The sequence below is a fragment of the Stomoxys calcitrans genome, chromosome 4 (genome assembly GCF_963082655.1).
Source record: "Stomoxys calcitrans chromosome 4, idStoCalc2.1, whole genome shotgun sequence".
Classification (NCBI taxonomy): domain Eukaryota; kingdom Metazoa; phylum Arthropoda; class Insecta; order Diptera; family Muscidae; genus Stomoxys; species Stomoxys calcitrans.
The window spans coordinates 2509570-2535227 of NC_081555.1; the positions used below are offsets into that span (position 1 = coordinate 2509570).

The 25658-nt window shown below is 37.4% G+C and overlaps 1 protein-coding gene across 1 annotated transcript in view; it reads left to right on the forward strand.

The window, feature by feature from the left end:
• The first annotated feature begins 13841 nt into the window (after positions 1–13841).
• Positions 13842–25658, forward strand: part of LOC106092969 (fasciclin-2) — a 212720-nt gene continuing 200903 nt past the window's right edge. The window contains exon 1 of the mRNA XM_059367933.1: positions 13842–14091. The gene's annotated coding sequence lies outside the window, so the exon portion shown is untranslated. The remainder of the gene's footprint in view (positions 14092–25658) is intronic.

Consider the following 25658-nt stretch of genomic DNA (forward strand, 5'->3'; position numbering starts at 1 on the left):
AAAGCGACGGTACCAACCTGCTAAGCCCAAAAATCCTCTAACCTGCTTTACATTCTTGGGGACAGGCCAATTCAAGATCGCTGTCACTTTTTCAGGGTCTGTACCTATGCCTCCATTGCCAATAACATAGCCAAGGTATTTCACCTGCACTACACAAAATTTACTTTTTGCTACATTAATTGTTAGGTTAGCTTTCCTAAATTGTGATGCGATTCGCATTAATACTTCCAGGTGACTAGAAAAATCTTCCGACACAATAACTAAATCATCTAAGTATCCAAATACACAATGTTTCAAGTCGGGTGGAATGAGTTGGTCCATCAACCTACACATAGTTTGGGGAGCCGTGCATAAACCAAAAGGCATCACCACAAACTGATAAAGAGGACGTCCGGGGATGGTAAAGGCAGTATAGGCTTTCGATTCTTCCTCTAAGGCAATTTGCCAATACGCGTCTTTTAAATCTAATTTGGAAATCAAATGAGCTTTGGGAAGTCGGGCAAAAATTCCATCTATGTTTGGAAGGGGGTAGGCATCCTTTTGGGTTACCGAATTCAACCTCCTCGCATCCAAACATAGACGAACTTTTCCAGGCTTAAGAACCAACCTCATGGGCGAGCTCCATGGCGAGTTAGACTTCTCAATAACGCCTAGATCTAACATTCGGTCTATCTCTTTATAAATGATCTTCTCCACTGCCGGCGATACGGGGTAGAATCGTTGTTTGATAGGACTCGCGTCTCCAATATGTATCCTATGAGTAATCAGATTTGTCCTACCAAGACCTTGTTTCTGAAAATTTGGAAACATGGATATGACCATGTCTAGTTTTGATCGTTGATCAGAAGATAAAGGGTAAAAATGTTCATCAGATTCTAATTCTATTTCACTCTGACTGTCTTTAACTAAATTTTTATCAAAGGGAACTTCGAGTTTGACTGGGCCCTCAAAAAGATCTATGGAGCTTATTATGTTTGGGACTAAATTAAAAGCTTTCCAGAAGTCTATGCCGAGTATAATACGAGATGATATGGCGGGAATAATGAACAGTTTAATTGTCTTAGTTTGACCTTTAAAAGAAATATCAACTTGAATCCAACCTTTAATTTCGATATTTTTTCCATCAGCGGTTTTGACAAATGATTTGCATTTTACAAAATTGTCATATCTATGAAAAGGATGGTTAGCTAAATATGCTCCTACGCAACTTATATTGGCTCCGGTGTCTAAGAGACCGTATTCATTGAATTCCAGGAATGAAACCTGAGCATAAAATCGTTTATCTATTGGGTCGGATATTATAGCTGAAATTAAAAGTTTTCTTGCAATTTTCTTTAGCCTAAAATATTTTCTGTAACGTAAAGTTGAACGTTTTGGTTTTCGCACACTAGCAACTATTTTATCAGACTTATTAAAAATTTCGTTTCTTCTTTGCATATAAATTTCATACCTTTTATGATAGGGTAATTTTGGAAAAATATGTCTTAAATTAATATCAGGTCTATATTCAAAACTGCAAAAGGAACTTGATTTGTTCGAACTATCTGGTTGACATTGCAACATGTCCTTTGAATCAGCAATCTGCAAAGGAAAATCAAAATCTTTTGGATCTGAGGTATTCTTTATTGACGTAGAGTCACATAACTGGGACCCTTTACTATCATCAGCATTTTGATCTACTAAGTATTTTTCTTCATAGAATTTCCCTGACGAAAATTTTTGTGAAATTTTGGCCTGGCATTTGCGCATGTGGGACAATTTGGCTTGTATGTATCTTTAGCACCACAGCCATAGCAAAACACTTTCCTCTCACTCAAACAATTTTCCCAAAAATGATCATTTTCATCGCAATTCCAACATCGGGATTCCTGTGGAAAACTTTGAATTGCATTTACGGACTCAATATTCTCCTCACATGATTCGGTGGAAAAATCGGAAATTTCTGCTATCTGTCTTTTTACTGGGTACGCATTTACTATTCTATTAGACAATTGCTTCCTGACATAATCGTCATTCAAAAAATTTTCTCTCATATGAACTAACTTTCTAAGGTGTGCTAGAGAATTTATCGGAATATAGAGAAGTTCTTGTCTAATTTCCGGACGTAAATTTCTGGTAAGAGTTTCGACTAGTTCAAGCTCTGAGATCGGAGTTGGTAAGCGATCGTGAATCGAAGTCACTGCTTCAAAGAAAGAATCAAAGGATTCTCCTAACCTTTGTTTTCTATTTCTAATCTCTTCACGTATCTCAAACGAAGTCTTAAAATCACGGTACTGAAATTTAATGGAATCACAAAATTCTTCCCATACTATCTGATCGACGTTTTTCCGGTATCTCCAGTACCATTCCCGTGCTTTACCGGACAACAAAATATTCAAATTTCTACAAATCAATGCAAAATCCCCGTTAAAATTATCCTCAGTCAGAGTCGTGACTCGATATAAAAATTCATCCACTGTTAATCCAGCTGGAGAACCATCAAACTTTAATTGCCAATTTTGAATAATTGTATTTATTTTATCAGGTTGGAGTGGTATGCTCGAAACGGAAAATCGATTTGGGGAATTAGGAAATTGGTTATCTATTCTTGGTTGGGGTTGCGGTTGTTGCCGTACCTCAGGCGAGTTACGTCTGTTTGCATTTAAGCTGGAAGATGCATTGTTACTGACAAAATCCTGATTACAACGATTAGGTCCTGTCGTATTATTATTTGGTAAGATATTCAATCTAGTAATCATAGTAGATAGGCTCGTTTCTATCATCCTCTGAATTTCTCTATAGTCAACTGAAGGAGCCACATTCGGGGGTGGAATCGAACGATTATTTTCTTGAAAACTATCCGTTACCCTCTCATTTCTACTAGGGGTCATACCCTCTGCTCCTCGTGAATCTTCACTAAAATCTAGTAAATTACTTTGTCCTTGAAAAAGGTTCTTTGCAGCGTGCCTAGTGTTATACTGTTTCGCCATGGCTCCACGACCTTTCCCTTTAGGTGCTGTCTTAGTCCGTGGTTTTGAACCTATAGCTATCAATCTAAGATCAGATAATTGACATGGTATCCTACACGTAGGACATTCGGCCGTCGTCGACAAATGACCTTCAATACAATTTCGGTGAAATGAATGCCAACATTGACTTAATGATAAACATTCCTGACCTTCTGTCATTGCCCCATTGCAGCAATGGCAAATCAAAGTTCCGTCCGGGACTGTCGCGTGGGCATTAGTAGCCTGATTAGTATTAGAATTTTCACCATTGGCATTATCCCTAGGAATCGGAGGTGTCCTATCTAGAGACATTATTATTCTTGTAAGAGTACAAAATCACAAATCAAAGAAAAATAATTTGGTATCACAATACCGGAAAATTCCAGATATTGTTAAAGAGACTTCTTATGAAGAAAAAACAATAAATTCGTCGGTGTTTCATTTCAAAGGTTTTGGTAAAATGATTAAAAGGTGCTATTTTTAAGGATATAGGAATACAAATTGGTCTATGGATGTACAGTACAATTCTCTCTTATTATACTTCAGATCAAACCAGTTGAAATATCTATTTCCCATTTCAGACATTTCCTAAATAATTGACGGATATGAATTCGCAGCCTGCAAAATCATATATTCCTGACGATTAATTAGCACTGATACCTAAGATCTCCAAATATAATAAAAATAGCCGTAAAGCACAAAAACAAAATGTCGTCAAATTCCTGAGTATGATTATAACCAAAAAGAATATAAATCATTTAACCAAGCGGTTAGTTCACTCGATTGAACTTTACTCAAGAGACTAAATTCCAGAAAGGCCATAAAATATATCTTAAAAGATTGTCCTCATTTCAGTCAATCAAGAACATTATGCCTAAATATTTGAACTTTAATTTCTATACTATGGAATGAGCCAAAGAATTATTTAGTTCCTTTAACTTTAACAAGCAAGGATTTTCTAAAGTTCTTGATACCCAAATGTATCCTAGAATCTTTATCGATTTTAAGCAGGACTCAAAAATATCGAATCTGCAAAAAAAATTGTAAATAGTTCTTATGCCCCATGCTGGGCGCCATCTTCTATTATGTAACGTACCATTATCCACTACTGTAGCGGCCTTTAAGAATTTCCCACAAAACTCACTGAAAAGGACAATAGGGCTAGCAAGCAGTCGTTGGGGGGGTTCGTGTCCTTTTCATTGAGAATTGACTTCAGGTACATCATAATAAAATATTATATAGACTCCTAGTTTATTTAATAAAACGTAATATTTCAACAAATTGGCCAAATTTAAATACTTCAATTGCCCCCTAATTCTACAAATAAATAACAAACAGGATATCCTATAAAAATAGACCTTAAACAGGTTCTCTAGGTGATGTGAGAAACCTTTGCCTCAAAACCCTCCCTACCATTGGTTCTAGTGGCATTATATTTTACATAGAACCCCAAAACTAAAGGCTGTAGAAATAAACTACACTATCACTTTTCCATTGCCCTTATGAAACGAAACACCCATGAACAAAAAATCTACTCAAGTAGCATTTTCACTTCAATATTTCAAAGAGATTTGTTCGAAAAAATATAGTTAATATTTATCGCGAAATACATTTCATTCTAGTTCAAAAAAATTATTTTATATATTAACATTTTTAAACATTATTTTCTATAAAAAAATCTATCTAACTTATTCTTTGCATTCGTTTAATTAATTAAGCATTAACGAAATTTTATTTATCTGGGAAATCGAGGGATACATAGTAAAATTTCTTAGAAAAATATATAGTTCACATTTTTAGCACACATTGATTAATGAAAAAAAAAATTCTATTTCCCAAATAGATAACTTGGCTTTTTTAAATTGCAAAAATTTTTTTTTTAATATTTCAGACTTAAAAAAAAAATTTGCTAGCAAAAATCAACTTGTTAAAAACACAACGTTTAAATTTTGTTGGCATATTCAGTTTTCAATCGATCTCACAAAGCCAAAAATTGATTTTTACTAGACACTTTATCATTCGAATTCTCAATATGATTATTATGATCACTTCATTAAGGCAAAAGCAGAAACACAAACTTAAATAATGAAACAAACACTCACCGAATTACTTTTTGTCCATCGATGCAAGAATAGGGCCCTTTTCTGCGTGATGTGTGATGAGACTAGTAGAGGAAATTATTGGGTTTTGCCTTAGCGATGTAAATGAGAATTGATTGCTAAACTTACGTTCTAGGCCTTATAAAACTAAAGTGCAAAAAAAAATTAATTTTAAAAAAAAATTTTTATAGATAATATTTCACCCTTTTGGGATGACAAATACTTAACTAAATGATGGTTTGAAAAGATGACGATCTCGGCAATGATGATAATAATGAGCCCTAGCATGACCATAGGTTGCTATGCGGCAAAGTATGTTGCTGAGTTGTTGGGTACAGTGGCGGGGAGAACGCAACTCAATAATTAGCAATGTGTTTTGTTAGACTGGCGGTTTGTTCATTGTGTTGTTGTTAAGCAATAATTTTGGGGATCAATGGTGTGCCATGTGGTTGTTGTTTTTTTGTTTCCTCTTTTCGATCTCAACCTGTTGGAGCAATGCTGCGTTGATTCAATCAAACCAAGCAGTCATACATATTGATTTGATGTTATAATAAACTATTGAATCCACGCTCTCTGCTTTCCAATAAAGGGTAACTTATTGGGTGATAGATATTTTTTCCATGTAAAAATTCAAATTTCAGATTTTTTCTTTCTCCGCAAGCGAATGATGGTGGGATTCTATGAAGAAAAGAAATTTCTAGGGGTCTCGAGAAAATTACGTCTTCATTTCGGGCAGTTTTAGGAAATTCATTCGGGCATAGCCCTAAAACGTCAACCAGGCGTGAGTAGGGGAAAGACGCTGTAATTACGTCCCCCGTCTTCTCAAGCCTGTGAGATGGATGAACGGGACGTATTTGTCTATGAATTTGATTCCCTGAGAAAAATAATTTCTTGTAAAATTCTCACTTTATATCTTCGGGTAAAAACTTACTTTGCCTTTATAAAATATTTTATCCACGTTGTCGTCAGACAGAATACAAACTAATTTTTGCTTGCAATGTTTGCAAAAACTTGTGGATGAAAACGATTTCGTAGAGTTTAATATCACTTATTTTTTCTCCTATCACCTGGATTTTTATAGAAGCTGATGTTATCTCGGCAGAAGTTGAAACAAAAAGGAAGTTCTGATTTGTTTTGTGGAGAATGAAATGTTTGAGTCAGGCTGATTGGGTTATCAATTAATCGTAAAATAAACTGTTATATCTCACTATGGTTATCTCATGTTGAGACCAAATGCAAACCAGTGCTCTTTTTTTGGTACTAACTGAACATAAACAAAGGCGTTAGTATTTAAATGTATAAAATTATTTAAAATCATTTTCCAAATGTATGTGAAGGCAGATTTGGTGAGAAAGAACAGATTTTGTTCACTGAAAAAAAAATACCCAGGTACCAAGTTATAAAAAAAAATTCTTGAGGTGTTGAGAACGAAAAAAAATTTGAAAATGTCTCTAAAGGTAAAAACGACCATTACAATGGCTTGAAATTTTTTCGTCATGTTCAGTTTGGTCATTGGTAGCTTCATGCATTTTTCATATTTCACCTTTGTTCTTTTGTTGACCTGTGCTAAGAGTCTATGTTGGTCATAGTTAATATATCCAACCATTAATAAAACTTTTCAACTTTTTGCTCATTTTTAATCTGTCAAATTTGTTCATTGTATGACAGAAATTTGTCCACTTAAGCCATGTTGAAGTCATATCACATTGTCATCCTTTTCAACCTCATCGTTGTGTTCTTCATCTTGTGCCTTGTTTCGACGATATCATGTGCATATCCGTTTCCTGGCCATTGGCTAAGGGGGTTTGTAGTTGAGTTTTCTCGTCATCTATCCATTCGACCATTCATTATTCCCCATATGTGGAGCCATCAACAATTGTGATGAGAAAAGCAAAGACGTGACGGTAAGAAGGAAGGCCATGTTGGATGACTTTTGACGATAACATCACGGACTTTTGTCTGCAAGATTCAGTGAAGTACTCATATTTGGTTTTTGTTTTTTGGCTATGATTAATGGTCTTGCCTTATTGTTTTGTATCGCTTTGGGCCCTAGCATCATTTTCACTTTTATTTCAATTTCCTTTTCAACAAAGAATTTAAAGGCATTTCCAAACAAAACAAAAAACCCTAGGACCAAAGGAAGTAAGGAAAATGAAATGAAATACCAGCAACGAACAAAGTTTTCAAGGCTAACAATGTTAAGCCTGTGATAAATTGATTTTTAATTATTTTCAATTCTTCATTTTGGGCCATTCTTCGACAGAAGCATTGATTGTGCGAATTATGAGAAAATGATTGAAGGAAGAATTGTATGAGAAATTCGTTTTTAATCTGTTTTCTACAGGCCATGGTGGGTTAGTTGAGTTGACTAGCAGACTGGCGGACTGACGCACAGGTTGTGCTAGTCGTCTGAATGAATGAATGACTGCCATAAAACCATTGTTCTTTCCTTTTGTCAGCAAAATTCTAATGAATCGTTGCTTTATAAAAAGTGCTTTACGTATGGAGAAAATTCAATAATCTTGTGAAGTATGCCGAGAGATCGAACGTCAAACTTAAAGAAGAAGAGCGTGAAAGCCTTGGTACTCATACCTGGGGGGAAGTGCTATGGAATGGCTTTAATATTTTTTAATTTTATATGGGATATTGTTCATTAAAATCAATTGAAATTCAATGAGGCGATTTGAGTGCAGACTTTGAGAAGAGATGTATTATGCTTAAATAACTGAATGATTTCTTATAAATTACTGTAGGAAATAAAAAAAATTTAAATAAAAATAAGTTGATACTTTTTAGAAGAATGCAGATGAATATAAACGATTTAAAACTGGACATTAAACATCATGAGTTGAAACTTTATCCTAGGCAGGTTTAGTTGGAAGTTGGACTATATCTTGATATAGCCCACACATAGAACAGTGTTCCCACTTAAGTTCTTGGTCCCATAAAATGCACCATTGTTAACCGATTTGGCTAAAATTTGGCACTGTGAGTTTTTAGACCCTCCCGACATTTATCACAAGTAAGATTTAGATCAGACCATACTAGAGTATATTTCGCACTGAGAGATGTGTTGACAACCGTGCCGGGTATGGTTCCGATCGGGCCATATTTGGATATAAATTAAGTTAGACTGAATGGGTTGCCCACCATAGGTTAGTTCACTCGGAAGCCAGTTTGGCCCATTGTGATACCCTTGAAAGGAAGAAAGAGAAGAGAAAGAAAATGAAACCTCGGGCCATATACAGTGGTTATACACGTATGAAAGAAACAGTAAGAATGGAGAACCACAACGGGGGTGTAAAATGCCTATGCCTCACGCAAGCACTTATGTCCCTTCGTTGGATCTTATCCATTGGAACCATTCCGTTCCGTTCACAAATCTCAGGAGACCTCTCAGAGGTACGGATAGAGCTACCATATTAACTGATTTCTCGACTAGGCTTCTTGACCTCATAAAAAAGGAATATTTGGCTCATCTATATTCGTGCGGAACGTGGCCGAAATCGATCTCTAAGTGGATATATGGAACTTTCAAACCGTTCTTTACATTTAAGATTTTGGGACCATTAAGTTACACCTACTACCCGATTTTACTGAAATTTGGAACAGTGAGTTTTGCTATATGTATGTGCTTTGATATAATATAACTGTATGTAAGGCGAATAAATTTTTTGGATGGATAAATAAGTGGTTAGGATCTGTAAGCAAAGTTTTTACTTCTTTTTAGCACGTTAAGTAAAAAGATTTCTTACTTTTCCCTATAAATTATATTTTTCTAGGTTCCGATATTTTATCAGGGTTTATGCAATGTCAATGCTAGGAGATTGTGCTAAGCTTCTACAAAAATCCCTTCACTTTAGACATGACGTCATCAACGGTCTTATTGAAAAATAGAAATTTGCCCATGAACATTCTATAAAGGAACAGGAACAAACTTCTCACGTATCAACGAGTGCTGTCCGATTCAAGTTTAAGCTCAAGGGGATAAGGGACCGCCTTTTTATAGTGGAGTCCGAACGGCGTCCCGCAGAGCGGCAACTCTTTGGGTAGAAGTTTTTATATGGCAAACATACCAAATGATGCAGTACCTCACAAATGTCACTAGCATTAGGAGGTGGAGGGAGAAGCTTCATAGGCGGACATGCTAACCTCTGCGTTACGGTGGCCTCCCAACAGCCTATTTAGTCAAACTTAAAGTCCAATCTACCATTTCTCAGGTTAGCCAAATCTCGTGCGTTGGCGAATACTTATTAATCTTTCTAATTATAACACCTCGATATATTGATCTTAGACCCTTTTAAGTAGTATAACAGATCCTGCAATCTATTCAAATTCATGCGCAAACAGTTCTTATTGATGAAGATCGATTCAGATTAAAATTGGGAATGATCAGATTTTGTTACATAAATCTCCCATATAAAACTATCTCAAAATTTGATATGATGAGCTCCTAGAGGTCCGAATCCACCTATAAGCATATATATATATTGGCTCCTATTTAAGCTTAGTTTTGCCGCCTTGGGCCAGTGAAGTACAAAATTCCTATCCGATTGGACTGAAGTTGTTCAAGTTGTCTACTTTTTTATGCTATGTATGATCCAAATCATTCCATTACTTCATATGAAGATTGGGAGCAGAGCAAGCGTGAATCAAAAGGAAGTAGCCGGAGCAGATTTGAGATTGACATCCGCTCTGCTCCATGTTGTTTCACAGCTTGTTGTTCCTAATATTTATGGTTAAGTTCTTTAGCAAAAAGACTATGTGAAATCTCAAACACTAACTATCTTCAAACTGTTCACTGCAAGCTAGTTTTTCGCCGAACAAGATCTCTTCCAACAGTTTCCCGTTGTATATTCTTGCCATTTGTCTGCCATCTTGGCAAGCTTTGCCTATGGAAAGTTTTACCACCACAATGGGTGAATTTTTTGTTCGAAACGCATCCTTATAAAACCAACGAAAAAAGTTGTTCTCTTCTCTTTAGAGGTGCTTCATTGAACATAATCAATAAAAGGCTGACATGGACAAGTGCAGTGAACTTTTTTTTAATGGCTACATTGGCCCATTTAAATGTTCCTTTTAAAAAGAGACTTAAATTGGTTAATGGGTTCTTTATTTAATGACTACTATTTAGATAGTTGTATTCTTTTGTTATTATATTCGATAATCGCTTCATCACTTTGTCATTCAGTCTGTTCGTCTGTCTCTCTGTCTATCCTCTTAAGTTCGATATTGTTAATTAGAAAGTTTATTAATACGATTTCTCCCCAAACTCTATGCAATTGCCACAAACTAATCCTCTTTGAAGTATCACCCCAAAGGCCAAAAGTTTTAGTTGTTTAATTAAGTTATAGCAATGTCTTCTTATTTAATACAATTACAATTATCACCACCTTGACTGCGAGCAAGTCAATAAGATAAAGGGAAGAAGGGAAGAGTAGAGGTTGGGAAGGTTTTTGCCTTAAATCCAATAATGGTTTCATTACAAAACGAGAAACACACACGTGTACTTAGTTAAAACTTTGATATCTCGCTTATTATGCCATGGCATTATTCCCCAATTTCCCACCAGAGCAGCGACAACTGATGACTGAGTGAGTGATGACTTCCTTGGCAGGCAGCTCATATAAGGCTTTAGGCTGACTTGCCGCTTTTGTGTGAGTGTGGTTTATGAAATGGCTTGCGATGGTAGGTTGATAGGGGAGAGCAACTCCTTCTCAATGTTAAGGAAATCCTAAAGGCAAAATATATGAAAATTTCACTTAACTCTCTGCGAGGACAGAGAGGAGGTGAGAATAGACCCTTCAGGCTTCAATTTTTAGCATATGCCACAATTGTATTCTCACTCTCTACTGAAGGCTAAAGCCTATCTAATTGACATATACTTATGAGGCCCACAAATGTATTGTCACTCACACACATGTTATACCCGTGCATGGGCTATCTACTATTCAATTTCTTTAAGGATATCACTGACAGCCGGAAGCCAGAAACCCCCCAAATGTTATTTATGTCCTGTCCATCTCTCTCTCTCGCTTTCTGCCGCTTGCCCTATCCATCGTCAACAACGTTTTGAACGACGAATTGACAACATTTTCAAACGACCCAAGTGAGGAGACAATTTTGACAATGTGTTGATTGGGGAATTGTCATTAAAATATCCTGGCAAACGAATTGTTGAATGAATGAATAAATGTGTCGTCAGTTGTCCTTTATTTTCGGTGTGTGTGTGTGGCCCACAATTGTTTTGACTGTAAATGATACTTTAATGTTAATTCGAAACTATTGTATGTCAAAGCATTGAAACTTACACGCGGTGTAGACAAGGCAGAACAATTGTGCCTGAAGTTCAAAGGTTTCCAATTGTAATGACGATTTGGAAATAGATATTTTTGAGAAATTTTAATGCTACACACTATGGTTTTATAAGAAATCGTTGATGTTTTTGTCCTTATATCCACCACCATAGGAGAGGGGTATACCAATCTAGTCATTCTGTTTGCAACACTTGGAAATATTGATCTGCCACCCAATAAAGTATATATATTCTCGATCGGCTTTGTAATCAAAGTCGGTCCCGCTTTATTCGTCCGACAGTCCCTGTGGGGAAATCAAGATAGCGATCGTACAAATTAAGATATCCGCTTGAGACTTTGCACAGAGACTTCTTTTTGATGTAGGTTGTTGTTGTTGTAGCCATATTTGCATGGGAAGGTTGGCAGGTTAAGGTGGCAGTCTGCCTTCAGACTCACTTAGACGTTTTCATCCATTGTGATACCACAGGAACAGGAGAAGGAAGATGCGAACCTAAAGTGGAACTCCTTCTGACTGTCAGCGAGGGACACGCACACTGCAGATGTTCCATAGTCTCTTCTTCCTCGACGTCCTCACAGCTTTGGCAAGATTCATTAGTGGCAACCTTCAGTCTGTCAGCATGTTTTCCGATCAGACAGTGACCTATCATGACGGACTCAATGCCTGCGACTTCTGTTCTAGCCAGTGACAGCAAATTGGTAGACCTCTTCAAGTCTAGATAGTTGTCGTTATGACATTATAGCTTAGCCATTCTAGCACTCTTTTAATTGCAAGGATCTTCGCTTGATACACAGCAATGGTCGGGTAAACTGCTCGATATGAGCAGTTCTAGTTTTTCAAAGTACACCCCAAAGCCAACCTGGCCGTCTAGTTTGGAACAATCCGTATAGAAGTCTATGTTACTTCTCTTACCTGGTGTATCGTAGTTCCAATCGGTTCTATAAGGAAAAGTGGTACAGTACTTTTTATCAAAAAGCGGCTCAGGCAGGGTGTAATCCACAAAACCTGAAACATCGAGCATTGTATCGAGGATAACACACAGTCCGTAGTCGCCGCATGACTAAAGAGAAAGCTTAGCCTCATAGCAAAGGTTGCAGCAATTTGTCTGGCCATAACGTCCTGAAGCATTAGGTGTAGCATTAAATGATGATCGCCGCAGCAACATGTTGGATATTGGTTATTTAAAACGCCACCCCGTATTTGAGTAAGAGCCGGTGGTCCCCGGCCTCTCACTGAGACTCTCCACTCGATACGGCTCCGTATGAAGCATACCACTATCCGCAACCTGCAGTCGCGCCCGGTTGCTTCCAGCTATGCTTCTCGTAATAACGAATACCACAGAGATCGGAGCTCATTGTTCCAGCCTGTGTGGTGTTCATAGTGTAACCTGGGAGTGATATAGGTCGCTGCGGATGGCAAATGGGCCATATCGGTTCAGATTTTATATATATCTCCCACATAAAGTGGGCGTTCGACTTGACTTCGTGCTTCCCTAGAATCCGATTTTTTATACTTTTTAGCCCAATTTTGTACTTATTGTTTTTTTCATGGCTTCCAACATCCATGGTAAGTATGGCCCAAATCGAGCTATAGCCTTATGTAGCTCCTATATGATCTAATTTCCTAATTTGAGATCTGAGCCTCTTGGAAGCCGTAAATGCTATCCAATTTGTCCGAAAATTTTCACGTAGTATTCTGTTATGACTTCCAAAATCCTTGATAAGTATGTTCAAATCGGTATATAACCCGATATATTGGGTTGCCCAAAAAGTAATTGCGGATTTTAAAAAAAAAAGTAAATGCATTTTTAATAAAACTTAGAATGAACTTTAATCAAATATACTTTTTTGCACTTTTTTTCTAAAGCAAGCTAAAAGTAACAGCTGATAACTGACAGAAGAAAGAATGCAATTACAGAGTCACAAGCTGTGAAAAAATTTGTCAACGCCGACTATATGAAAAATCCGCAATTACTTTTTGGGCAACCCAATAGATCTCAAATAAACCGATCACCCGATTAGTCTTCTACTGCTAAAATTTTTAGCTGATTTGGCAGAAATTTTGTATTTAAAACACACATCTGCCCTTCAAAAAGATTAATATGTTCAAATTTTTAGTAGAATCCATGATGGTGGATTACCAAGATTCGTGTTAACACGTGTTAACTTGTTGGTGTAAAATAAGAAATATTAAAAAATGGACGGAAAACACACAGAGACTGCAAAGATTTTTTTTTTTTATAATTTTCGAAATGAGCTTATTGATCGAAGCTATTTTTGGTAATATGGAATGCGTTTCGTCCTAGGTGGGGACTGCTTATCCACATTTAGAAGAATTTTAGTATCCTTAGTTTTAATATTTATTGCTTATGTTTTTGTGTGTTTTTATTGGTATGAACTTCAACAATTTCAAAATATTTTTTTTATATTTTTTATTTTAGCTGGATTTTTGTCCTCGACATTTGATCAAAATGTGTTTCATGTGGCCTTGCTGTTCTATTGCTGTCCATTGGCACCTTTCTTCAGCTGTCTACTTTTTTTACAATTCACATCTCTATTCTATGGCCGTTATGACCAGTAAAGCACCATAGAATCCTTGTCACCTCGAAATGGCTATTGTTAATACACCCACGTCAACATCAAATGTCAGCAGGACTCCCTCTCTCTCTCTCTCTCACACTTGGACATTGGGTGAGTATTACCAAGAATATTGTTGCATTTAAATTGTTGCCATCGATAAAGGCAAGAAAAACAACAACAACAATAAAATTGGAAACGAAAATTATTGCATGTCAGGGGCGACAACAATTTTATTGCCAAAAACTAAAATGGAGAAAAAGGCCATCCTTTTTTGTGCACAACACAAAAGGACTCAGGCAGGAAGGACAATGGGAAAATAGAGCGAAAACAAAACTAACAACCATTTGAAATGTCACAGTCACAGTCACATTGTTGCCAATAAAAACCAAACAAGAAGCAGGGAGTGTGTAGGGCGTGTGACCAGAAAACCTCATATCTCTCTCTTCCCCTTCCTACTCTTCTGCTGGATGCCCTAGGCTAAATTTCAAAACAATTGCTCAACATTTGCAATTCTGGTGTTGGCAAAACAAAGACAAGTACAACGCTAAAAACAACCGAAATCGAGCAATGACAACAATCAAATATTTAGGGAATCTATGCACGCATCCTGCTGCAGATCCGCAGATAAGAGCAGTCAAATGGTTAGCAGCGGCGTTAGGGAAACGGAAGCCGCAACGAAATGCAATATTTTCGCTTATAAAAATGTTGCCACGTTTTTGCCATTTTATTTTCTCTCAAAATGTATTGCATTTTTTTTTTCATGGCATTCAATGAAGTTGTAGTTGTAGTAGATAGTAGATAGTACAACGATGCTTCATTATTTTTGGCTGATCTGCTTTTGTGTTCTTGTGGTGGGGGTATGTTTATCAACGTTTTTGATTATTTGGTTTAAAAGCGTAACAATTTCAATTTATTAACTGACACCGACACACAATAAAATGCTCGTTACGTGAACTTGAACGACGCCCGCACACACAAATGCAGACCAAAATTGCACACAACTGCACATACTTGCGTTGTGCATTTCTCCTTGCCATTCGTATAGTCTTGAAGATACAACTGCAAGTATCTGTATCCTCACACAATCTATTAAGGACTTGTCATTCATTTCAACTGGGAACTTGGCTCACACAGTGTATTGTATGTGGGGAAAGTAGGGAATGCTCGAAACTACGCTGGAAAGAATTAAATCATTCTTTGATAGAATATTTTTCAATGATAAGGAGCCAGCATCACCTTGCAACCTCGGTTTTATAGGCTTTGAGAAATCTCTAAAAAATCTTACACCAACATTCGATGTTTTTTTTATTCCCACCACCATAAAATGGGGGGTATGCTATACCAGCGATGCCAACAATTTGCCAGCAAAAGGCGTAACCAAAATTGTAAAAAAACTTAAAAAAAGGTGAAATTTTGTGTAGAAAGGAGTTAAAAAGCACAATCTTCCATTTTTGGACATTTTTGCGAAGGGGTGTATAGATTTAGCGAAAAATATTTGCTACCCTAGATCTTCAAATAATCCAAAAAATCACAAAAAGTGTGCGAATTGACACAAATTAATGGAGCGTCCTCATTGAATGTTTTTCTTTTGACCGTCCAGCTTTGATTTGGTTGACTCATCAGATCGTCAAAATTCATCCTCCTCCAAAAGCACTAAGTTGGCATCCTTGTACTATACTACTATTCCGTTTCTAACACCTCGAAATATTGATCTCCAATCGGTTCAGATTTGAATATAGCTCCCATGTTTGTATATGTTCATCCGATTTGGAATAATACTGCAATAGTATCGTCATTTGTGAGCCGATTCTCTTCACATATTGGCACAAGGGTCTCTTATTAGTCTCGACTTGACAGGTGTATTTTGGCAGAAATCGGTTCAGATACAAAAGTAGCTCCCATATATATCTTTCACCCGATTTCTACTTCTAGAGCCTTTGCAAGCTCATGTATCAACCGATCTTCTCAAGGCTTTGCACCACACTTTCTTTAACGACTACCACAAAACATGCGGATTTTGGTTGAAATCTGTTCAGATCTGGATATAGCTCTTATTTATATATTCGTCCAATTTGGACTAATATTGCAAAAACCTGGTCATTTGTTAACCGATTCAAATGAAATATGCCACAAAAGAATCCCTTACGACTCACGACATTGCTGTTGAATTTCATAGAAATCGGTTCATATTCAGATAAAGCCCCATATACATGTATCAACCGGTTTTAACTTTCTTAACAGATTTTCTCTTAATTTTTGCACAATGCCCTTTTCTATGATTTTAACCATGTATGTCGATTTTGGCTAAGATCTGTTTAGCTTTAGATATAGTTCTCGTATATATTTTCATCCGATTTTGATAAATATTGCAATAATTTGGTCACTTCTTAACTCATCCTCACAAAATTTGTCACTAGGTTAGGTTAAAAAGAGGGTGCAGATATTAATCCGTCCCATGTCACTATGGACAAACACCTCAGCCAGTAATCGGCTTGTTGTGCGCTCTAAAAACTATAAAGTAATTTTAAGTTAGGAATTCCTTGAAACTTACAAAATCCTTAATTGTTTTTCATGCCGCTCCCCTAAGATGGTTCACCTAAGTACCGGTGTCTTTTGCCCGAAAAAACCGGGTAATGACATAGGAACTGCTTCAACGTCTCATCATCTTCCCCACATGCTATCCCTATCACCGATTTTGCATAAGTGAGCTCGTAGCCCTACGTGTCCCGTTATGACACCAAAAGCTATACTGACCTCCTTCTTACTTCCTTTCAGTAATTGCCTCGTTCCCCCACGATCCGGATCGCCCCATAGGATTTTCGCCGTCCTAGCGACTGTTTTGCTGTTCCACAGTGTTACGTTTGTTGCCTATTACCTAAAATCGAACTGTGTCGACCCGAAAGGCTTCAAGTTTATCGACGGTAGTTCTCTGGCCTTCACTGCCAAATTATCTGCCCTTTCATTCCCCCTGACTCCGTTATGGCCCGGCACCCAAACGATGCTTATTGTACAATCCTCAGAAAAGGCGTTACTCTCCGTCTTACACTGCAAGACTGTTCGCGACCTTACCGTCCTGGCCTTACCGTCCTTATGGCCATTTTACTGGCCGCAAAGATGTTCACACTCTACCTCACGCATTCCGTGATCGCCCGGATCTCTGCTCGCAGGACCGTATTTGTCACTAAGAAACCTTTTCTGATCACTAGTAAATTTCATAGAAATCTCTTGAGAAATTTCATAGAAATCTCTTGAGATAGCTCCCATATATATGTATCTCCTCAGTCCTTTTTAAATAAAGAAGCTCTGCAATATCTTCAAGACGATTCATTGCTCATGCATTTACACGTCTGAGTCTTCATAACACATTGAGTGTCTCTACGACCACATTTTAATCTCGCAATCATATAAAGCCAGTTTCATTCGTTGTATATTTTCTTTTCCCCATATCCATATTAGTAGGTTTTTTAAGATGCTATATTTCCTTTTCGTAACACTGTGACTCTCGCATATTTCCTTGTGTCATTTGCAATGGTATTGAAAATGAAAATCGCTATCAATTTGACTCAATAAGCAGAGCAAAACTCCCCCAAAATGTGCACTCACAATTTTTTCGTGGTGTTCTCTTTGAAACCAAGACAGATGCATACCCCTTAAAATAAACTTTAGCCATACATCAGCATGAAGAGACAAATATTGAAAACTACATATACAGCTTTGAAAAAAAGGGATTGTTTAAAGAACCTCTACTTAAATACAACAGAGGGAAATTTTCAACACTTCAGGATGAATCTTGTGTACTCACCCTGAATGTCGTGTTTTGGGCAGATACCTGCCATCATGGCCTTAACACGAAGGGCCAAGTGGAAAAACAATGCCGCTACCAACGCCCCCACGCATTGTAACCTCTACATGAGGTCCAATTCGATCCCACGTATTTGGGTGTGTTTTCCCTCCTTGGTTAGGACCGAAGAACTATCTAAAACTTTTTCCGACCCATTGGTCATGGGACCCGGTTAAAACGCAACTCCACGTAGAGTTTTCGCTCTACCCGCAATTTGTGTACAAACTGCAGCCACCACGTTACTCCCCAGAGGGGCCTTATCATTGTCAAGCTGGAGGGAAGTTTCAGGGGTTCCTGACACCCGTGGTACCAGATTTAAGTCTCTCGTAGCCATAAACGACTACTATCAGTAGAATTCGAAACAGTTTCGGTTTGGTCCCTCGGAATGAAGAAAATCGCCCTATGCCGTCCTAACAGCCAGCGCAAAACAACATACACCAAGGCGACATACACAAACAGGACACGACAGCCCTCAAAGGCTACGAATCATATATGGGCTCCAATATAAGACTCAACAATTAACTCGGCCACTCTCATTGATGAGCGAACACAACCACAAAGACAAGAGGAAACAACAAAGGATTGCTGCAGCATTAACATGGGCAAGGCAGTTACCAAACCATGACACGCGCAGCTCAAAATCACACCAGTACAGCAACACCTTGTATATCTAGCCTGTATTTATGCTGCCACTAAGTATCGTTCGGATCCTACTAAATTCTCCTCTGAGAAGGTGGCCAGCCTTTCAACAATCGTCCCATCTTTAAGAGCCTTACTGAAATCCCTAACCACCTCGCGTAATGGGGTTACGCCTAAGTCTCTAAAGTCTGCATAACACGGGCATTTGGTCATTACATGCTTCCAGTCCTCATGTCGCCCATAGTCGCACCAATCAGTCGTGGACAAGTTCCTTTGAGGCAGAAATACATTAAAGGAGCCATGCCTTGTGAACATCAAACCCAGACTAAGGCCGAAGCCAAATGTTGGGCGGTCTTGTGCGAGCGTCGCCTGTCACTGTTCGTCCATCTGGTTTTCCACCTATCATCAAGACGCTCCAAAAGAAGCCGCTCCATATTTGGCGCTGCACATGGATTCAGGCATCCACAGCAATTTTGTTTTTTTTTTTTTTTTTTTGGTGGGTTCCTACCAAAATTGATAGGTTTTTATTCGCTTGGTAGGTTGGTAAGCTGACCTCAATTTTTGATAGATTTTTCGAATAACTGAAAAAAAAAACGACGGGGAAAACACGAAATTAATTCATTCCTTGTCGTTCTGTGCATCCGTTAAGAGTGCAGAACAAAACCATAGATGTACACGGGCCAAATTATGTTACAAGGAGACTCACTGTATCAAATTTCAGGAAAAAGGTCGTAAATTGTTATATTGACTGTAGGATCTCTTCAAAATTTCGTAAATTTTGGGCAAGAAATGCGACTTTTGTGCGTTCAGTGCATGCAATTGGAAAACAGAGTTATGTCGCAGATGCAGGCAAATATGCTCAAATCTGGTCTATAGTCAGATGTTGAGCAGTCCATGCAACTCCCTGTTACGGGGAAAATGGGTAGCAAAAACTCATCTCTAAAACTCTAAAGGGTGCTATAACAAGATATAGACCATCTTTGAACTTTAGACTGTACGGACGGACAGACATGTCTAGATCGTCTATTCACATAAAACCACGATCTAGTACTTTGTAGAGTTAAAACTGTATAATTTGATGTGTTGCAAATGGAATGGCAAAATGGCTAACTCTTCGATGGAGGGTATAATTTTTGCCTTGTAGTACATTTAGTTGTATTTAATAGGTTTTTTCTTAAATGTTGGTAGTAATTAATTTTCTTGAGTGGCAACACTGATTGCTCCTCTCCTTCCGAAAGCCGAATTGGTACGGAGAAGTACCCTCTTCTTAGCCCTCCCAAAATCTTGTCACCACTATCCTCTTCAATACCTTGGCAATTACAGAGAGGAGACTGATGCCTCGGTACGATCATGGTTTGCTCCTCAATCGATCAGACGATTACAGATGGACTACCATTTGGGCACATTTCCACATACGAGGGAAATTACCTACTACGAAACATCGAGAGAGGATTGACTCATCATATTCACCACCATAGTCCTATCAAAAACAATACAGTTTAGTTTTATTGACCCAATATAGGCCAGGGTTCACCGTAGTGCATTATTTAGATTGTACGCCAATGATGCTGAACACTTGGCTTCGAATTCTGGCGAGAACATTCCTTAACTAGAGCGCCCGACAGTGAAGAGATGTCCCCAGCGCTACGCAGCTGCTATAAAAGAAGGCCTCCTGCCACTTGGCTTAAATTTTCTTCGGATATGAAAGAAGTCTTCCAACTGGCTGCTCAGGCATTATTCGTTTTCAAATTTGCATTTGCTGGTCATGGACTTCCCTCAAACATTAGTTTGAATTTTTTTTTGCCCCGTACCCCCTTTGAAACATAATTCATATCATGCTTCCCCGGATATAAAATTGAATATTAAACTGTGAGAATCCGCATACTGTAGTCTCATACAAATTAATAAAAATAAATTTTATTATGCTCTACGTCGATGGTATGGTGATAGAAATATTGATTATGGCATGCTAGTCCTCACAAACATGGCTATTATCCTTGCTCTTGCAATTCGTCATACTTCTCTGTTTCACGCTTGGATTTTTCGCTTAAGATTTTGACTATGGCCAGAGAAGGCAAGTGCGTGTTCTCTCTGCACGCTGATAGATAAAAAGTTCGATAGCTCAAATATCCTTCATCCTTATTGAATTTATGAGTATTTGTCCAATTCTAGGAAATTTTTGTCCTTCTTAGATTGCCAAGCAATTGATAAAAATTATAAGCATAACGAAATTATGATTCGGTAATAGATACATCGAAAAATCTTCAAACGCTAAGAACTGCAAGTCATTATTTGATATATAGGGGAGGATTACAAGACGGAAAGCAACGATATTCATGGCTGGCGAGCATTATTCAACAGAATCAAGACAATGGGCTGGTACATGGTGTGAATGATGTGAAGAATTTTTGCTTTAATTAAAGGAAAATACACAGCATTTTTTTTCTCCAAATCTGCATTGGCACTTAATGGCAAGGGGTCAGGCAATAAGGTCATTAAAAGAGAGATTTCAAGAAAACCAACTCCAGTACAAAAAAGTTGTATTTTATTAACTTGGCTCATATAAATGCCCTAAAAGCATCAATTCAATAATTTCCAAAAACTCATTTCATTCTCTTCACTCTGTCTCCTAGCATTATACGGAAGCCTTTTGTTGTAACCACAACTAATCTAACCCTAATAACTTTGCCAAAGAGAATTACAAAATTACTTTAGAACCGCAAAACCCTTAAAGGAAAATTTGTGGCGAATTCCTTGTTGGTTTGAGCACAATTTAATTTAAATTTCAATTAAATTGATGTCAAGGAAAGTGTCACTTCACCCGCTTGTTTGGAAATATTTAGAAATTTTGAAAACTCAATTGAGAATGATGATGAGGATAATGACAATGACAATCGACATCATCATCCTCATTGTTTTAATTAACATAAGTGTTAAGAACTTCAAACATTCCTGTGTGTTGCGCCAAAAAGTTTTTTGTTTGCATTTTTAATTAAATTAAAAATCATTTAATGTGTTTAACCCTGAGATTGACCCTTTTTTTCCCCCCGTACTCATATGACAAGAGCATGCATATCATACATGGCACACAAGTGCTAGGGCTCTAGGCTCTAGTCCTCCAAAGCATAAAGTACCGGTTTTCAATTACATTTTTTTTCCAAAATTAACTCATATGAGACAGTCAAAGGGAAAGACAGACAGAGATACTGAAGGTTATGCTTTAAGTTTGAGGGGCAGCTGGACGGACAGACACATATCCTTTTTTAATTGAATTGATCTGTAGTTGCTGTAGTCTATGTCTATACGCTCTCCCCATCACTTGCCACTGCACAACATCGTTACGCTAACCAACTCATCATTATGACCATACTGGCTGCATGTAGCGACGAGCAACCATATCATCATACGCATATCCTGCCTAGAGAGGGAGAGTTCAACATTTTTGTATGACCCCTGCTGGGTGTTTGTCAGTGAATTTAACACGAGCCAAAAATTGGGAAATATTTTCAAAACTCGCCAAAGAGCATAGAAGAAGGTTTCTATGTGATTTTAAAAGTTCAGACAGTGGGATGGGAAATGGAAAATATATATTTTAAGTAAAATTTAAAAATATTAATTTTAATTCAAAAATAATGACAAAAGAACTTAAAATGCTTGTATCTCCTTAATGAATCTATCACTCACCCAATCATTGTCTCTTTGACTACCTTTCAGAACAGCATATTAACATCTTACCAATGTCGTTGAAAGATAATGAAAGATGATTAACCATGTTGTTTTAATGTAAACTATCGATTTTGTGCGTGAACTCTTAAAACAAGACTGACATATGACATATCGTAAGTGGCATCCGTGAAAATGTGAACATATTGAACGGATGTTAATGGAAAGATGCCGTAGGTTAGAAGAGGATGATACCAAATTATCGTCTTGATATCCGCTGAGGTCCTCTTATGGGACATTGTGATTCCTCAATCTTCACAGGTTTTGTACAAAATTCCATCTCCTCTGCATTAAGACGCACTTTCTCATACAAGCATAAAATTCTTGAGTTTGACTGGATTCTCCCCTCTTAGCTCGTCTGGTGCCTGAAAGAAGAAAGATTCTAATGTTCAATTTCTACTGCGACATAAAGCCGAACAGTGCCAGAGAAGATGAAAGCTTTCTTCCTAAACGTCATCGCTTTGACACTATCGACAGATATAATCATATCTGATGCCCATGCGGGACAAATGTTCACTTCACTTGTGGTTCCCTATAATGACTTCTGTTTCTTTCGCTCGCATGCACTTTCCCCATAAACAGGAAGGTCGCAGTCTATCACGTCATTCTAGCGATTAAACCATCTAAACTTGTATCGCACCTCGAACATATACAGTAGACAATGGATAAAATGCAAACCTTTTTTCTTATATGCGTTTTTTGTTCAATACAGAATTATTGCAAATACCATTTTGCCCATTAATAATCCATTATGGAACACAAACAGAATTCTCACTTGGCTTATATGTCGATTGGTACTTACTTTGACGAATTTGACGAGTAAAGCAAATTTTTTTTCGTTTATTTCGGAGTTGTTACGGTTTTGATGAACAAACTAATGCATTTTTAGATCTTTGAATAATAGTATTACGAAACACTTAAAGTAGAGAAGGCGATGTGTTGGGCATTGGGGGAAGATTATGGGATTTTGGAGCATTTCCTATGTCATTTCCCGACTTTCTCGGCTAAACGACACCGTTTAGCCCTAAGTTGGTTAATGTCAATACCAGACATGAACCAACTTAGGTGAGTGGTATAGAAAACAGTTAAGTATTTTGTATGTAGAACGGAATTCCTAACTTAAAATTTTCCGTTTTGAGGTTACTTTTTAGTTTTTAGAGCGCACAACAAGCCGATTACTGGTTTAGGAGTATGTGCATAGTGTCATGGGGCAGATTAATATCCGCACCCTCTTTTCAACATAATCTAACCTAACAATTACGAAACACTTATTTGTTACTCGTCCAGGCGAGTAGTGCGCAACTCTTCAAGAAGAGTGTTTGTTGAATCTTCCAAAACACTCATTTTTTACTGGTCCACGAAATTTTTGCTTAATGCTTAGAGCTTCCAAAACTCTTCTGACTTACTCGTTAGCAACTCATATGGAATATTCGCGAAACTCTTCCAGAAGAATTATTTTAGGGCACAACTTCTCACGACTGTGGAATTGTGGAACGACTCTTAGATGATCTCGTCCGCGCTCATAACTTTCGTCTAGAAGATTCGCGGAAGAATTTGTTGCAGGGTGGACTGTTAAATAATGTACAAATGTTTTTATATATTTTATTGTGCTCTTTTATAAAGTATTTTGTCCCACTGTTACATCCTTGGCACCACCATTCAACAGGAAATGCGTATCATGTCTCTATGATGATGTTATAAAATTGTTATGTGTCTCTTTCAAAGAGAAAAACAAAAAAAAAACTAAATTTTCTTAAAATTTTTGGGTGGAAATTTATATGGTTTTTGGTATGAAATTAATTTTATTTTAAAACAACGGGGATGGAGTTGACCTTTCCAAAAAGGTTCTGCTTAAATATGTATTTGCGCCATACAATAAACAATATGCACTAAGGGTGGCTGCTCTCAATGGGCAGACTGGACTGATGGCAGCTACAACCTTTAATCGATAAATCGATCGTTGAATATGGCTTGCAGGGAAATTTTGCCAAATGACCGTTAAAATTTTTATGAAAACACATTTGGTTAAAATTGCATGAGGACTGTGCAATGTTTAGCAACTAACCAATGCAACGTTACTGTTGTATGAATTGCAAACAAAAGTAAGAGTTTCAAATAACGTGGCATTCGACCCAACAAATGGCAATTAAATGGACTCCTCCCTTACTTCTGGGAATTGCTTGGAACTCTTAAAGCACGAGAAACTCAAATATGCTGGGCAAAGAAGAAGGGGGAGTATGAGTTGATATGGCTGGTAAACACCTACAAACACACATTGAGGTCAATTTTCCAAATGGTATTTGAACTGTTATTTGATGAGGTTTGATAAATGGTTACCATAACGAATCGCATCAACTTTGTTCATGGCGTCGAATGAAAATTTGCACTTCATAGTTGTTTTGCTTATTCTCATTGAGTGAAATCACAACATTTGAGGTGGGATGTATGGCTTTCACAGGGAAATAGTAATTGAACTATTTAATTATTGTGAAATATAAATGAAAATGAAATGTTTACAAAAAGGGGAGGATTGAATATTTCAGTGGAAAGTAAATACGAGGAATAAATAATTCAATGGGAAATTAAGTAAATCTGCTGAATGAAAAATATAGGAACCTAAAATTAACTTAGAGTAAATAGCTGCAACTATAGCAAATTGCCTCATCAGTGTATGTATGTATGAAGTATGAAGTTAACAATCTAACATCTCACCATTGAATTTTTACGATTTTCGGTAGAACTAGAGAGTCTTAATCAACTTGCTTTAGTTTTTGGTGATTAAAAAGTAGAGAGAAGTTGTAACTGAGAGTTAGTAGCTACGACTAATTTAGGCCATCAGTGTCTCATGTCTCCCTGACTAGTTCGTGGCTAGATTGAAGTCAGCATATTATTGTTAAACTTAAGTTTTAACCGAGGGTATATAGGTTCGACTAAGGACTTCTGTATCATCCGTGTCTCAATGAGCAGTTTTGACGTCTGCATAATTTGTAGTGTTATAATTGTTTATGAATTTTCAAGCCATTCTGGAATACCAGAAAAACTCCATCGGAGGCCACTGTAGCGCAGAGGTTATCTTATCCGCCTTTAATGCTGAATACCTGGGTTCGTATCCTGGAGAGAACATCAGGAAAATTTTTCAGTGGTGGTTTTTCCCTCCTATGCTGGCAACATTTGTGAGGTACTATGCCATGTAAAACTTCTCTCCAAATAGGTGTCGCACTGCGGCACGCCGTTCGGATTCGGCTATAAAAGGGAGGCCCCTTATCATTGAGTTTAAACTTGAATCGGACAGAACTCATTGATATGTGAGGAGTTTGCCCCTCTTCCTCATAAAATATTCATTGGCAAATTTGCATTTGCAGTGTAGAGTATAGTTCAATCTGATTCCTTAAGGCCCTAAAAACTATTCCGTTAGGCTGAAATTCAGTACATGATGTGCATTTTTTACCTACAACAACTAACACAAATTCGATCC